The 16863-nt window shown below is 31.8% G+C and overlaps 1 protein-coding gene across 3 annotated transcripts in view; it reads left to right on the top strand.

The window, feature by feature from the left end:
* The window catches only part of LOC114335253 (myosin light chain kinase, smooth muscle), a 123826-nt gene that overhangs the window by 75545 nt on the left and 31418 nt on the right, over positions 1-16863 (top strand). The window lies entirely within an intron of this gene.

The following is a 16863-nucleotide window of genomic DNA, read 5'->3' on the forward strand; positions in this document are numbered from 1 at the left end:
CTCGGATTGCACGATCAATCTTAGCGTCGTAACCACTACAACTACATAAACCATTTCAGTGATAATGGGTAAATGGATTATACTTTTGAAGCTCGATTACTTCTGAACGGCTTAACCGATTTTGATAATTAAACATGAGTTTGAAACGTATTGACAAGTAGTATCTGATGCATCCAAGGTCGAGTATGATAACTGAAGGTATTACAGGAATTACTGAACTTAAAAAACCGTTTTCCCCATAAGAAATAGATTTGATCATACTTATGAAGCCTATAACTTAAAAATTAAAAATATTCCAGATATGAGGTATATACGATTAGATGCGTCTAGAGTCCTCCTACAAACGCTCAGTTATTGGCGTAATTCGTAGGTTGAAATTTTGAGTAATTATTGTCAAAAAAGCAAAATTTTCAGTTTGGTTTTTCAGTTTTTCGGCTATAATGAGCCGTGTGTATGTCTTATCCTAACCGCTTAGGCACCAATTGAAAGCATAACTCAACGCTATTGATTTGGTGTATTTGCGGTTTTCCTGCAAAATATACGCCCAAAACATTTGCCTTTTTGTATCTACCAAGCCCTATAGCTGGCTTATGGGTGGTCAAAACTCAGAAACTACACCGGTTCTAAATCGGCCCGAACCCCCTCTTGAAACTCAGAAAAAAATTCAGATCGGTGTAACTTTTCCACATACATACATATACACATACATATCCACAAACACTTTCCCCTTTTTAAATAAAAATTGAGTCATACTTCTGAGCTCGGTAACTTTTGAACGGTATAACCGATTTTCGAAATTATACATGCGTTGGAAAGGTAATGATCAGTACTATCAGAAGCCGCAAAGGCTGTACTTATACTATTGAAATTTTTGGTAGTTTTGGGGACGAGAACGAAAAACAGACCTTAAATGGGAAGAGCCGTAAAATCCACACCCTTGGACCAAAATGGAGAGTTGACATATGAATGGACGAGTCTTTTCCTAAACTTTAAGATGGGATTTGGTCCTATTTTCAATTCAGTCAGATTTAGAAAATCGAAAATTTCGTGTATATACATATAGTGTCGCATGTAGGGGTATTGTGCGCCACTGACGAGAACTGCCATTCTCGGGTGATTTATAGTATAATATTATTTATAAACTGATTACAAAACATTCTATTATTATACAGCACTCCATTTTAAATGAAAATCATTGCTTACAAATTTGAAATTGCCATAACGACGATTCAATTAAACGTTATCCAACCAAATGGAAGCTGATGACAAAATTTCTAAATAATGGAACATGAAATCTAATTTACCTTTCATAAAATTGCTATAGAACTAAACAACATAAAAGAGATACAAATTCTAAATGAACTAATTAGTATCTAGTGAAGTATGCACTGTCGAAAACCTAATTAGTAGCGCCATTGGGTAAAATTAAGCTTTTTAAAACAAAGGGTTTCTATGAAATGTTTATGCCTCTAGTTTATGCCTCAATATCACATTTTTAATGTCTTTTATTGCAATTATTGTTATTGTACATACTGCATTGCAAATGTTTTGATATTTTTGAATGTTCATGGGCACCACCAGGATTATTTTCAAAGTCCCCCTATTTTTAGAAAACTGAAAAATGCGCACGTACTTAAAAAAGAAGACGGAAAAATTTATAATCATGGATAACAGTGTAAAAAATACAGTAGAGCAGTGAGACACATCAGTAGCTCTTTTGACGATGCTTCGTGAAAAAATGCTACACATAGATACACATACTACCTGTAACAACCAGTTAGACAGAGTCTCATACTGAAATCAGCAAAGCAATAGAGCAAACCAAAAATAATAAAGCACCTGGACCAGCAAATCCTTGCTGAGCTATCTTAACTTGTTTTTGTCTTGTCTTTTCGTAGCACTACTACTACAACTAGTCCAGAAAGCCACTGCGCATCCGCTAGGAAAAATATTCCGATTCGGATTTTTTGCACAATCTTACTCAAAAAAAACCCCTTTTAACAAATTTGCATGTTGCCAGGACCAAAAGTGGGTCAAAAATTTTTTAAACATTTTTTTTTGTCTTTTTCATAAATTTATTTTTTTTGCATGGAACAAAGTTTTTTAGGTTTTTTGGATCATTCCAAACAGAAAATGTTTTTAGTGACTTTTCTCTAAAGTTGATAGTTTTTGACATATAAGCGATTAAAAATTGAAAAATTGCGAAATCGACATTTTTAACCTTCAAAAACTATGTGAAAAACTTAAAATTTGAAGGTAGGTAGATATTCTTTAAACATCGATTGATGAAATCCCGAAGAGTTTTTTGCAATACAGTATTCAAACCTCCTTTGTTTTTTAATTTCTAATCACGCGTGCGCGGCACTATTTTCCACCGTTGCATGTGTATACAGTATGGTGCAAATAAAAGGAATAAATTCGTTATTTCGTAAACCGGCGACTTTAAGGAAAAAACCCGAAACAGGTCGATTTTTATTTTTAAGTTACGATATTGTGGCATATATGGGATACTAATGACATCATCCGTCTGGGCGTGATGACGTAATCGATGATTCTTTTAAATGAGAATAGGAGTCGTGTGGTAGCTTATTTGAAAGGTTCTTCAATTCTCTATTCAGTAATATAAATATTTACATAATTATTTATACAGGTTGTCCAAAAAATTTTTATTAAATTAAATTATTTGACAAAAAAAGAATTAGACGGACACCTTGTATAAACAATTATATCAATGTTTATATTACTGAATAGATAATTGAAGAACCTTTCAAATGAGCTAGCACACGACCCCTATTCTCATTTAAAATATCATCAATTGCGTCATCACGCCCAGATGGATGACGTCACTAGTATACCATATATGCCACAATATCATAACTTAAAAATAAAAATCGACCTGTTTTGGGATTTTCCCCTTCGGTTGACGAAATAACGAATTTATTCCTTTCATTTGCACCATACTGTCAGTGGAAAATAGTGTCGCGCACGCTTGATTAGCAATTTAAAAACAAAGGAGTTTTGAATATTGTATTGCAAAAAACTTTTCGGGATTTCATGAATTGATGCTTAAAGAATATCTACCTACCTTGGCAACATTCAAGTTTTCAGTTTTTCACATAGTTTTTGATGGTTAAAAATGGCCGATATCGCAATTTTTCAATTTTTAATCGCTTATATGTCAAAAACTATCAACTTTAGAGAAATGTCACTAAAGACTTTTTCTATTTGGAATGATCCAAAAAAACCTAAAAAAACTTTGTTCCATGCAAAAAAAATAATTTAAGGACGAAAACAAAAAAAAAACGTTTAAAAAATTTTTTACCCACTTTTGGTCCTGGCAACACGCAAATTTGTTAAAAGGGGTCCTTTTTGAGTAAGATTGTGCAAAAAATCCGAATCGGAATATTTTTCCTAGCGGATGCGCAGTGGCTTTCTGGACTAAACCCAGGCTGTGTCTTGGCTGACTGCACAACTTGCTTTCATTTCGAACGGTCGTTCGTGATAGTTGAGTCACTGGATAACCCCATTCTTCTTAAACCTGACTGTTCTCCATCTCATTCGTGGATTTCCTAAAGACATTTTCCCCATTGGGGCTTTCTTCTAGACTTAAACTTTTGGATGAGGAAAACATTACCTACAACCACTTTCTATAACAAAATTTAAATTTGCAATAATAGTCTCCCGTTTTATACTGCTAACTCGGCTTTGGAATTATAGCAGGGTAGTCTGCTATATATACCTACGGTATACGGGCCTACGATATACAAGGAAGGTAACAGGGCCAGTGCTACGCTTCAACCGCCTATTATTGCCCCTGGTTTTGCCCATGGTACTCATTTTTATTCAGTCTGTGTCGACCTGGAGCCTATAGACATTTTTAAAAATGTCTAACTGTCCTCGAAGGCGCTGGAATTCGAACCCCGGCCTACCTTCATGGAAGTCACACATCCTACCCCTTGAGCTACTCCGACCCATAACATAACAAAATTTACAATGAAGAAAAAATACCAAATGCTTATGTAGGAATCACTGTTTTTAACATGTACATATGCGTTTTAAAAAATATAATCTGGAATTTGTAAAACACGTAGAAAGATACAGATATATTTAATGTAATATATTTCGGCTAACTTTATTCTAAAAGCTGAATACCGAGGCATGGGCGCCCATTTAAAAATTTTCAGGGGGGGCAGGCGTGAAGATTTTGCACATTACATTTTGTACACTATGGATAACAATATACAGTTTAAAGCACCCGAAAAGCTAGGGGGCACGCCCCCCCTGTCCATGACTATGGGCGCCTATGTACCGAGGTGCCTTATTGTGAGAAACGGGAAACAACGTGTATTTTACAACGTCTGAATGCGGACATTGCACCTAAAGAAGATACAAAAAAACAGTGGCAATTTCTTGAAGAGGAGGGATAAATGAAGACAAAATTTTTTGTTGTTTTAACCCACCATATTATTTGTTATAAATGAATCTCCTTGTAGAATTAAAGTTCAGTTGACATATCGCTCTGTTTTTATCCAAACATTTTCCATCACACTTCATCCTTTGATCATCGTAGACGAAACCATCCATTGAAAATGAGATATCATAGCTGCGTATACACGTACAAAGTCAACAAAAGCTTCACAATATTCAATTAAATCGAATAATGGAAAATAGTTACATGAAAAGGTACGTTTTGTGTAAACTGTTTCATAGTTTGTTTGCCATTTGGAATAGAATTTCCAGAATTCTATTGTAAGAGGACGCTGATGAATATGTATTTCATAAGTGTACGTTTGGTGTTTGTGGTGTAATAGTCTGGGCAGATTATCGGAGAATAGGCCATTTTTGGGAAAAGTTATTTACCAGCAATTTTATTATTTTTAACTATTTATAATGGGAAATAATATTTTAGTAAGTTTTGACATAAACAGTTTATTTACAAATGTACCATTAGATAAAACTTTAAACATAATCAAAACGAAATTAGAGAATGATGATACATTGACAACTAGGACAACACTAAATGTATCAGCTATAATGGAGTTATTGTCATTATGTACTAATAATACCTATTTTCAACTAAATAATAAATGTTGTTCTGAAGCTATTTCCTTGTGGCATTTTTATGATTAATTATTTATATGGGAAATAATAAATTTTATAAACAAAATTTTGGTCTAGCAATGGGCTCCTCTTTATCTCCATTATTGGCTAATATATTTATGGAGGATTTCGAAACTAATATCATTTCTAAACAAAATTTAAAACCCACTGTATGGTGGAGATATGTAGATGATGTGTTTTCAATATGGCCTCATAGACCAGAATTGTTGGATACATTCCTGAATATTATAAACGATCAAGAAGAGACAATAAAATTTACAATGGAAAAGGAATATAATAACACCCTGCCTTTCCTCGATGTTTTAGTCTCAAAGAAGGATACTGGATATGAGACTCAAGTGTATAGAAAACCAACACATACCAACAGATATCTCAATTACAAATCAAATCACAACATCAACGTTAAAAAGGGAATCATAAAATCCTTATATGATAGAGCCAAAATTACCTGTTCTAACGAAAATTCATTTTTAGAAGAAAAACAATTCTTAACATCTGTTTTATTAAAAAATGATTTATCCTTTATCGTTTATAAATAAGGAATTGTCAAGATTGGATCTAATGGAACAGAACAACATAGAGCGGGATCCTACAACATTCACAAGAAATAATACGAGGAAAATATCAATACCATACATAAAAGGACTATCTGAGAAACTTAAAACAATAGGAAATAAATTCAACATTTCAACAACATTCAAAACAACCAACACATTGAGATCTATTCTATCTAAAACTAAACCTAACAATGAACAAGAAAGGACAAAGAATTGTATTTATAAAATACCTTGTGAATGCGAACAGTTTTATATAGGTGAAACATCAAGACCATTAAACGTTAGAATAAGTGAACATCAATCTTATATTAAAAATAGAGAATTTGATAGATCTCAAATATGTCAACACGCATGGGATAATGAACATAGAGTTCAGTGGAGAGATTCAAGTATAGTCCTGAAAGAAACAGATAGTAAAAAGAGAAAAATCAAAGAAGCGGCTCTAATTATGCTAAACGAAACCAATTGTGTCGCAAATTCCTCGGTGGAATGCAGTAGGATGTGGATACCCATACTGAAAGAGGAAGTCAATAGAAATAAAATACCACAATTAGTAAGTCAATAGTCGAGTTAGTACATATTTTATAATTTAGTATTACAGTGGAACCCCGATAAGTCGGCCCTGCGATAACCCGGAAATCCGGCTAACCCGGACCGATTTTCATCAGACAAAACAAACATTTTTTACTTTGACTGAGTTTTTACCAAGAAATAAACAATAGTGTATACCACTGTACGTAATTTAGATGTACTGTGCATATGTATTTCATGTTTTTGCAATTATAATGTGTATTTTCCTATTAAAAATATTTATTTTACTAATTTTTACCATATTCTCCGGCTAACCCGGATTTTCGATAACCCGGATCGGCCGCGGTCCCGATTAATCCGACTTATCGAGGTTCCACTGTACTTATATATCCATGTATTATTGATATTATTTATAATTTAAACAAAATTATAGTAAAGTCAGAATTTGGTATTAATTTTGAGAGTAAATTAAATGTAAGGCCAAATACTTACGATGTCGGGATAGTATCACGATATTTTTCCTGGTTTTCCCTCGTGATTTACTATGAGATCTCTAACGCGAGAATTTTAATGTCACCGTTGCATGTGGTTGTCTTTTTAAAGACAGATCACATGTTATGATTTTTTTGTGACGGATATTCTTGAGTTGGAGTTGATTTCATGTAATCGAATGAACTATCTTTCAGTAAAGTCGTCCCAGGAACGCAACTCATAAATATTGGCAATATCATTTTAAAGTCTTCTACTTTAAAATGTATCATATGTATCTGAATTGCCGATATAAATGAGTCAAATTAAATAAATTATTAGAAGAATTTTTTTACTAAGCAACAACATTTTTAAAAATGTCTAACTGTCCTCGAAGGCGCTGGAATTCGAACCCCGGCCTACCTTCATGGAAGTCACACATCCTACCCCTTGAGCTACTCCGACCCATAACATAACAAAATTTACAATGAAGAAAAAATACCAAATGCTTATGTAGGAATCACTGTTTTTAACATGTACATATGCGTTTTAAAAAATATAATCTGGAATTTGTAAAACACGTAGAAAGATACAGATATATTTAATGTAATATATTTCGGCTAACTTTATTCTAAAAGCTGAATACCGAGGCATGGGCGCCCATTTAAAAATTTTCAGGGGGGGCAGGCGTGAAGATTTTGCACATTACATTTTGTACACTATGGATAACAATATACAGTTTAAAGCACCCGAAAAGCTAGGGGGCACGCCCCCCCTGTCCATGGCTATGGGCGCCTATGTACCGAGGTGCCTTATTGTGAGAAACGGGAAACAACGTGTATTTTACAACGTCTGAATGCGGACATTGCACCTAAAGAAGATACAAAAAAACAGTGGCAATTTCTTGAAGAGGAGGGATAAATGAAGACAAAATTTTTTGTTGTTTTAACCCACCATATTATTTGTTATAAATGAATCTCCTTGTAGAATTAAAGTTCAGTTGACATATCGCTCTGTTTTTATCCAAACATTTTCCATCACACTTCATCCTTTGATCATCGTAGACGAAACCATCCATTGAAAATGAGATATCATAGCTGCGTATACACGTACAAAGTCAACAAAAGCTTCACAATATTCAATTAAATCGAATAATGGAAAATAGTTACATGAAAAGGTACGTTTTGTGTAAACTGTTTCATAGTTTGTTTGCCATTTGGAATAGAATTTCCAGAATTCTATTGTAAGAGGACGCTGATGAATATGTATTTCATAAGTGTACGTTTGGTGTTTGTGGTGTAATAGTCTGGGCAGATTATCGGAGAATAGGCCATTTTTGGGAAAAGTTATTTACCAGCAATTTTATTATTTTTAACTATTTATAATGGGAAATAATATTTTAGTAAGTTTTGACATAAACAGTTTATTTACAAATGTACCATTAGATAAAACTTTAAACATAATCAAAACGAAATTAGAGAATGATGATACATTGACAACTAGGACAACACTAAATGTATCAGCTGTAATGGAGTTATTGTCATTATGTACTAATAATACCTATTTTCAACTAAATAATAAATTTTATAAACAAAATTTTGGTCTAGCAATGGGCTCCTCTTTATCTCCATTATTGGCTAATATATTTATGGAGGATTTCGAAACTAATATCATTTCTAAACAAAATTTAAAACCCACTGTATGGTGGAGATATGTAGATGATGTGTTTTCAATATGGCCTCATAGATCAGAATTGTTGGATACATTCCTGAATATTATAAACGATCAAGAAGAGACAATAAAATTTACAATGGAAAAGGAATATAATAACACCCTGCCTTTCCTCGATGTTTTAGTTTCAAAGAAGGATACTGGATATGAGACTCAAGTGTATAGAAAACCAACACATACCAACAGATATCTCAATTACAAATCAAATCACAACATCAACGTTAAAAAGGGAATCATAAAATCCTTATATGATAGAGCCAAAATTACTTGTTCTAACGAAAATTCATTTTTAGAAGAAAAACAATTCTTAACATCTGTTTTATTAAAAAATGATTTATCCTTTATCGTTTATAAATAAGGAATTGTCAAGATTGGATCGAATGGAACAAAACAACATAGAGCGGGATCCTACAACATTCACAAGAAATAATACGAGGAAAATATCAATACCATACATAAAAGGACTATCTGAGAAACTTAAAACAATAGGAAATAAATTCAACATTTCAACAACATTCAAAACAACCAACACATTGAGATCTATTCTATCTAAAACTAAACCTAACAATGAACAAGAAAGGACAAAGAATTGTATTTATAAAATACCTTGTGAATGCGAACAGTTTTATATAGGTGAAACATCAAGACCATTAAACGTTAGAATAAGTGAACATCAATCTTATATTAAAAATAGAGAATTTGATAGATCTCAAATATGTCAACGCGCATGGGATAATGAACATAGAGTTCAGTGGAGAGATTCAAGTATAGTCCTGAAAGAAACAGATAGTAAAAAGAGAAAAATCAAGGAAGCGGCTCTAATTATGCTAAACGAAACCAATTGTGTCGCAAATTCCTCGGTGGAATGCAGTAGGATGTGGATACCCATACTGAAAGAGGAAGTCAATAGAAATAAAATACCACAATTAGTAAGTCAATAGTCGAGTTAGTACATATTTTATAATTTAGTATTACAGTGGAACCCCGATAAGTCGGCCCTGCGATAACCCGGAAATCCGGCTAACCCGGACCGATTTTCATCAGACAAAACAAACATTTTTTACTTTGACTGAGTTTTTACCAAGAAATAAACAATAGTGTATACCACTGTACGTAATTTAGATGTACTGTGCATATGTATTTCATGTTTTTGCAATTATAATGTGTATTTTCCTATTAAAAATATTTATTTTACTAATTTTTACCATATTCTCCGGCTAACCCGGATTTTCGATAACCCGGATCGGCCGCGGTCCCGATTAATCCGACTTATCGAGGTTCCACTGTACTTATATATCCATGTATTATTGATATTATTTATAATGTAAACAAAATTATAGTAAAGTCAGAATTTGGTATTAATTTTGAGAGTAAATTAAATGTAAGACCAAATACTTACGATGTCGGGATAGTATCACGATGTTTTTCCTGGTTTTCCCTCGTGATTTACTATGAGATCTCTAACGCGAGAATTTTAATGTCACCGTTGCATGTGGTTGTCTTTTTAAAGACAGATCACATGTTATGATTTTTTTGTGACAGATATTCTTGAGTTGGAGTTGATTTCATGTAATCGAATGAACTATCTTTCAGTAAAGTCGTCCCAGGAACGCAACTCATAAATATTGGTAATATCATTTTAAAGTCTTCTACTTTAAAATGTATCATATGTATCTGAATTGCCGATATAAATGAGTCAAATTAAATAAATTATTAGAAGAATTTTTTTACTAAGCAACAACATTTTTGTTTATGTTAGTAGTATTTTGTATTTTGACAACGGCACCCGATTTGGGCATCGAAACGTTAATAAAAATCATTTTTTAATAATATAGTGGCTTATTTCCCATTATAAATAGTTAAAATTGTAAAAATGCCACAAGAAAATAGCTTCAGAACAACAGCAATTTTATTGCTGGAATCGAATCTTATGATTGTATATATTAATAATATAGGTATGCAAAGTCCGCAGATAGTGTGCTACTTTTTTATAAACAAAATGGCGCCCGAAAATCGTTTTTTTTTTCAATTTTTGCTCTATAACTCCAAAGATTTTAACTTTACACCAAAAACACTCTAATAAAAATTCATCGCAATTAAATTCTTCATAGACATGTATTTTTCCTGATTTCCATATTACCCAGTTAATTAATTATTGATAAACCAGTACTTTTTACAAAATTTTAGTTGAAAATTAAAGATTTTGTTGCAAAAACCCGCATTTTCCGGGTAAAAGTTTCGTCGAAGTAAATTGGGAAAAACACGTCTCTATGCAGAATTTAATTACGGTGAATTTTTATTTGAGTGTTTTTGGTGTAAAGTTAAAATCTTTGGAGTTATAGAGCAAAAATTGAAAAAACAAGATTTTCGGGCGCCATTTTGTTTATAAAAAACTAGCACACTATCTGCGGACTTTGCATACCTATATTATTAATACATACAATCATAAGATTCGATTCCAGCAATAAAATTGCTGGTAAATAACTTTTCCCTGTACTTGGCTAATTAGCCCAGAGTATAATCTTATCTTGCAGAAAGAGTCATACAGAGTGGAAATTGGATAATAAATAAATGAGGGTGTATACAAAAAAAACGCTCGGACACATCTATTAGCATTTTTTAGTTGCGCATTTTGCATCTATAAAAACTTTTCATAATACAGGGTGTATCATTTAACAGAAGCTAATACCAATTTTCTTATTTCAAATTAATACTACACGCTGTATATTCACCATTAAAGCCCGGATTATAAGCATGACAGAAAGGTCAAAATAAGCACTTATATAAGTAAAAAATTAGGCAAAAATAAGCAAAGTTTTTATGAAATAAGCAAGGTTCAAGAAAAAACCTGTAAGTAAACATGGATATGATATAAATATGAATAAAGGACATTAACATTAAATTACATTTATTTTTAATTATCCTATTATTAACAATAAATCAAAAATTACAAAAGTGTTAAACTATAATATCCCTAATAAAAAAATCGAAAAATGATTAACAGATTAATATATTTTTTATTCATGGCCATTAGCATAAAAACAATTAACAATATGTTTTTCAAAATTTTCTTGTAAAAAACTGTATCTTCTATCTGTAGACATATTATTTATACGTAGAAAAAGTTATTTCAACATCTGCAGATGTAATTGTTGAGTAGGTATTTAAATTTAGACAAATGTACCGATACTACCGAAAAGTATTTTTCCACCTACCTCTACCGAAAGTATACTTTTCCGGACCTGATTGTAGGGAGGAAAGTTGTACTTTTCCTCCCTAGGGAGGAAAAGTAAAAGTGACGTCATGGTATTTCATTCATGAAATATAACTTATTGACGCCCTGTACAATATATATTTTCTATTACGTAAGTATCTATACATTTTAACGTTTATTTATAAAACACCCTGTATTTTGCAGAATGGTAAAAAACAGTAAATTGTTATTTTGATTTAACAATGTTTACATTAATAATTTGACTTATATAGTCGGTTCGTTAAACTCAGACGCAACTGGCTAGATATTTTAGTCGATAATTTTTTTGTTTTTTGCCAATTTTGCAAAAATTTGCAAAATTACTAACTATTTAGTAATTATTAACTATTTAGTAATTATTTTTTGCCAATTTTACTAAAATTGGCAAAATTACCGTCTAAAATATCTAGAAAGTTGCGTCTGAGTTTAGCGAACAGACTATATTTGACAGTTATATTGTACCTACTTGTTAGTTTTAGTTTTAATAAATTTTGTTGGTTAGTTACATAAATAAAGTAAAAATGAAAAATGACTTGTTATTAATTTGAGGAAGGTGGAAAAACCATATGTATAACATGGGAGTAAAGTGCCTTTTCCTCCCTTGAATGATTACTGCCCTCCGCTACGCGTCGGGCAGTAAACTTCATTCTCGGGAGGAAAAGTAGCACTTTCCTCCCTTGTTATACAAATAGCTATTACAACAATATAATAAATTTGCTTTCTGCAGACAAATAGTAGTTTATTACATGGACAGGTATAACGATGGGTTTTCCCGTTTATCTCCTAAGCCTAAGGGATTAAAATTCTTATGGTTTATTGAATTATTAGAGTTTTATAGCTCTGTATACTTATAGAATTTTGCTAAGACAGGAAGTAATGCATGAAATTTAACTATAGTTTATCATAAGAATCAAAATAAACAAAGATAAGCAACATATCTTTAAAATAAGCATTTTTACTAAAAATCCTAATAATATGCAAAAAAAGCAAAATGCTTATAGTCCGGATTTTATTCATCATCATAAATCAGCCCTGATTTGTCCATTGTCGAACATAGGCCTTCTTCAGATATTTCCATCTTATTCTGTTCTGCGCCTTTGCTATCCAATTGGTCGCGATTCTTTTGAGGAAGATCCCACCACGTTGGGAATCTTTCTCGGCTCCGCTTGTCTGCCCGTGGTCTCCACTCAAGCAATTTTTTTGTCCATCTGTCGTCTTTCATTATTGCAACATGTCCCACCCATCTCAACCCTTGCAACATGTCTCGCCCTGTATATTATGTAATATTATCTGCAATGATTTAACATAATTACAATTGTGTACCATGTAAAGGGCTTTCGTCCGTATATATTGTTATGCTCTGTATTTTCTCTCTGTTATGAGATTGATCAGCATATTCTTATTTTGATTAATCAATTAATTATTTTAATTACTACTTACGGAAACAAAACCAAAATTGAATAAACTTTCCAATAAAATTTATTCTCAAAGCCAATTTTTTTAATTACTCTGGGCTAATTAGCAAAATACAAGGAAAAGTTATTTACCAGCAATTTTATTGCTGGAATCGAATCTTATTATTGTATGTATTAATAATATAGATATGCAAAGTCCGCAGATAGTGTGCTACTTTTTTTATAAACAAAATGGCGCCCGAAAACCGTGTTTTTTTTTCAATTTTTGCTCTATAACTCCGAAGATTTTAACTTTAGACCAAAAACACCCAAATAAAAATTCACCGCAATTAAATTCTGCATATAGACGTGTTTTTTTCGATTTACTTCGACGAAAACTTTCCCCGGAAAAAGCGGGTTTTTCCAACAAAATCTTTAATTTCCAACTAAACTTTTAGATAAGTAGTTGTTAATCAATAATTAAATAACTTGGTAACGTCAAAGCCCTTTCCGTATATATTATAATTCCAGAAGTCTATGGAAATTTAATGAACAGTTTAGCAACAATTAAAATGTTAATTAAAAATTTACGGTCGCTATAATAACGACAATAATTATGATGCATAAGAATAACTATGATTTTTTCATAAAAAGACGCTATACCTATCTAATGTACTTTACAGAATTGAAAGTGGACTATTTAAGCGGCCTCAGGAATATTTTAAAATTATAAACAATTTTTTGGTTTATAAACAAATAGAATATCTCGGGAAATATTAAACTAAATTAAATTGTGAAAACGGTATTCGAAAGAAAGCGGCAGGACGCTTCTTTTAAAAGAAAAAACGTTTAATTATGACGAGTGGTTCCTGAGATACAATCGGTCAAAGTTGCCCGGAATTTACGGCAAAGATATAAGCAATAGGATCATAATTTTCAAACCATCACATTTTTATTTTTGTCCTCTTTCTCCACACCAATTTTCATATCTTTAAAATCCTCATAACATATATTATTAGGTATAATAAAAACTATCGATAATACGTGTGAAAATTGCCAAAAATAGCAAAATTTCAATCAAAAATTAGGTTGGAGAAAATGTAACCCTCAAAGTTCAAAATCGGTATACGTTAACAAAATGCATTTTCTCGGCTTCCCATGGAGCAATTTCCTTCATTCTTTTTTTGTTCCCTAATAACTCGAGTAGAGCCATCGAACTAACGCATTATTAAATGTCAAACTTGCTTTTGTTTTGTTATAATAGATTAATTTATTTATAAGAACAGAAAATTACATAGTTTTTCCAGTAGGCTTTTTTTTAGATAAACTTACTACAAGTGTACCTTTTAAAGTTAAAAACATAAATATTCTCATTTGAAAGCTGTATAATTATTTAAATAATTTTTATTTAAACAAATTAAAATATTGTGTTATAATAAATAAATTAATTTATTATAACAAAACAAAAGCAAGTTTGACATTTAATAATGCGTTAGTTCGATGGCTCTACTCGAGTTACCTGGGAACAAAAAAAGAATGAGGGAAATTGCTTCATGGGAAGCCGAGAAAATGCATTTTTTTTAACGTATACCGATTTTGAACTTTGAGGGTTACATTTTCTCCAATCTAATTTTTGATTGGAATTTTGCTATTTTTGGCAATTTTCACACGTATTATCGATAGTTTTTATTATAATAATATATGTTATGAGGATTTTAAAGATATGAAAATTGGTGTGGAGAAAGAGGACAAAAATAAAAAGGTGATGGTTTGAAAATTATGATCCTATTATTTATATCTTTGCCGTAAATTTCGGTCAACTTTGACGGTTGTATCTCAGGAACCACTCGTCATAATTAAACGTTTTTTCTTTTAGAAGAAGCGTCCTGCCGCTTTCTTTCGAATACCGTTTTCACAATTTAATTTAGTTCAATATTTCCCGAGATATTCTATTTGTTTATAAGCCAAAAAATTGTTTATAATTTTAAAATATTCCTGAGGCCGCTTAAATAGTCCAATGTCAATTCTATAAAGTACATTAGATAGGTATAGTGTCTTTTTATGAAAAAATCATAGTTGTTCTTATACGTCATAATTATTGTCGTTATTATAGCGACCGTAAATTTTTAATTAACATTTCAATTGTTGCTAAACTGTTCATTCAATTTCCATCGGCTTCTGGAATAATAATATACACGGAAAGGGCTTTTTCGTTACCAAGTTATTTAATTATTGATTAACAACTACTTATCTAAAAGTTTAGTTGAAAATTAAAGATTTTGTTGGAAAAATCGGAAAAACACGTCTTTATGCAGAATTTAATTGCGGTGAATTTTTATTTGGGTGTTTTTGGTGTAAAGTTAAAATCTTTGGAGTTATAGAGCAAAAATTGAAAAAACACGATTTTCTGGCGCCATTTTGTTTATAAAAAAAAGTAGCACACTATCTGCGGACTTTGCATATCTATATTATTAATATATACAATCATAAAATTCGATTCCAGCAATAAAATTGCTGGTAAATAACTTTTCCCAAAAATGCCCTATTCTCCGATAATCAGCCCAGACTAAATGTATTACCTTGGTTTGTGGCTTCTAGTATCTCTAGTTGCTTACTTCATCCAGGACAAAACAGGGAAAATAAATATACTCAATGTCATAGAAGTTCTGTAATATTATTTATTTATCCAATATACCATAAATATAAGATTTAAATGTATGCTAAAACTCAATTTTGTTGCAACTATTTCTTATCTAATAAATTAATCTTTAATTCTGCTATCTCCTTTTTTAACAAAATTTTCATTTTAATAATTCGTTATACTGTTCTTACCATTATATAAAAAAAAACAAAATTTACTTTTCACCTTTTGAATAAATTACTTATTTCTTCTTTGAATTTATGAATGACTAAATTATGCTGTAGAACTGTTCAATAAAAAGTAAACAAATATGGTATGTGATATAAAACAACCCTCTCCGTTTCACAAATAATCTGACTAACCTTTTTTCTCTTCTTTACTTCTTCTCATGGATTGTGTAGTCCTCGATTCTCCCACACGTGCTCCTCGGATGCTGCGAACGATCCTTCTCGTCCAAACTGCTTCACAAACAAACAACAGCACTCGCTCGAAATCTCTCCTCAGTTTTCTCTCTGCTCGATATCTTATGAAAATTGATACCCACCGGCTACTCGTTCCAGACAGAAACAGGAATCTCTTCGGACACAAGGAGATTTAACTTCTCAACTCGATCAACGATTTCGTTTCAACACAATTCTGCTTACACGGCCGCCAACTTCACTACTTTACACAGACTTCTCACTTTTCAAAAACTGGACTGCTCTCCTCAGATCTTCATTACACAGTGATACTTTTTTCCTCCTCAAACTCAGACTCAAACACTCTATTCTCCCTCCTTCCGTCTCTCTCGCCAATCACAACACATCCTCTCTACACATTAGATCCTTACTTTCATTTCTTAAGAACAAATTATTTTTGTATACAACTTTTCCGTTTTGTCAAATTCCAGGATACCAAAATTACTTTTGTGTTTCTACATGCTATAAAAACCCGATATTATAAAACTCAACAATTGTGTTTACCGTCTTTCCTTCTAAGAAGCATTTATAAACGTCCTATTGTTCACTTCAAAGCGAATACATGTACTTTCTAACCCGACCGTATTAATTGTCTAAGTCCGTTCAACGAATCATTGATACTGAACGATTTTCACTTTCCACGAAACACTGCTTATGACTAACTAATACTATTTACAATTTTTGGCCATATACAGGGCGATGAAAATCT

This window comes from Diabrotica virgifera, chromosome 1 (genome assembly GCF_917563875.1).
Source record: "Diabrotica virgifera virgifera chromosome 1, PGI_DIABVI_V3a".
NCBI lineage: Eukaryota > Metazoa > Arthropoda > Insecta > Coleoptera > Chrysomelidae > Diabrotica > Diabrotica virgifera.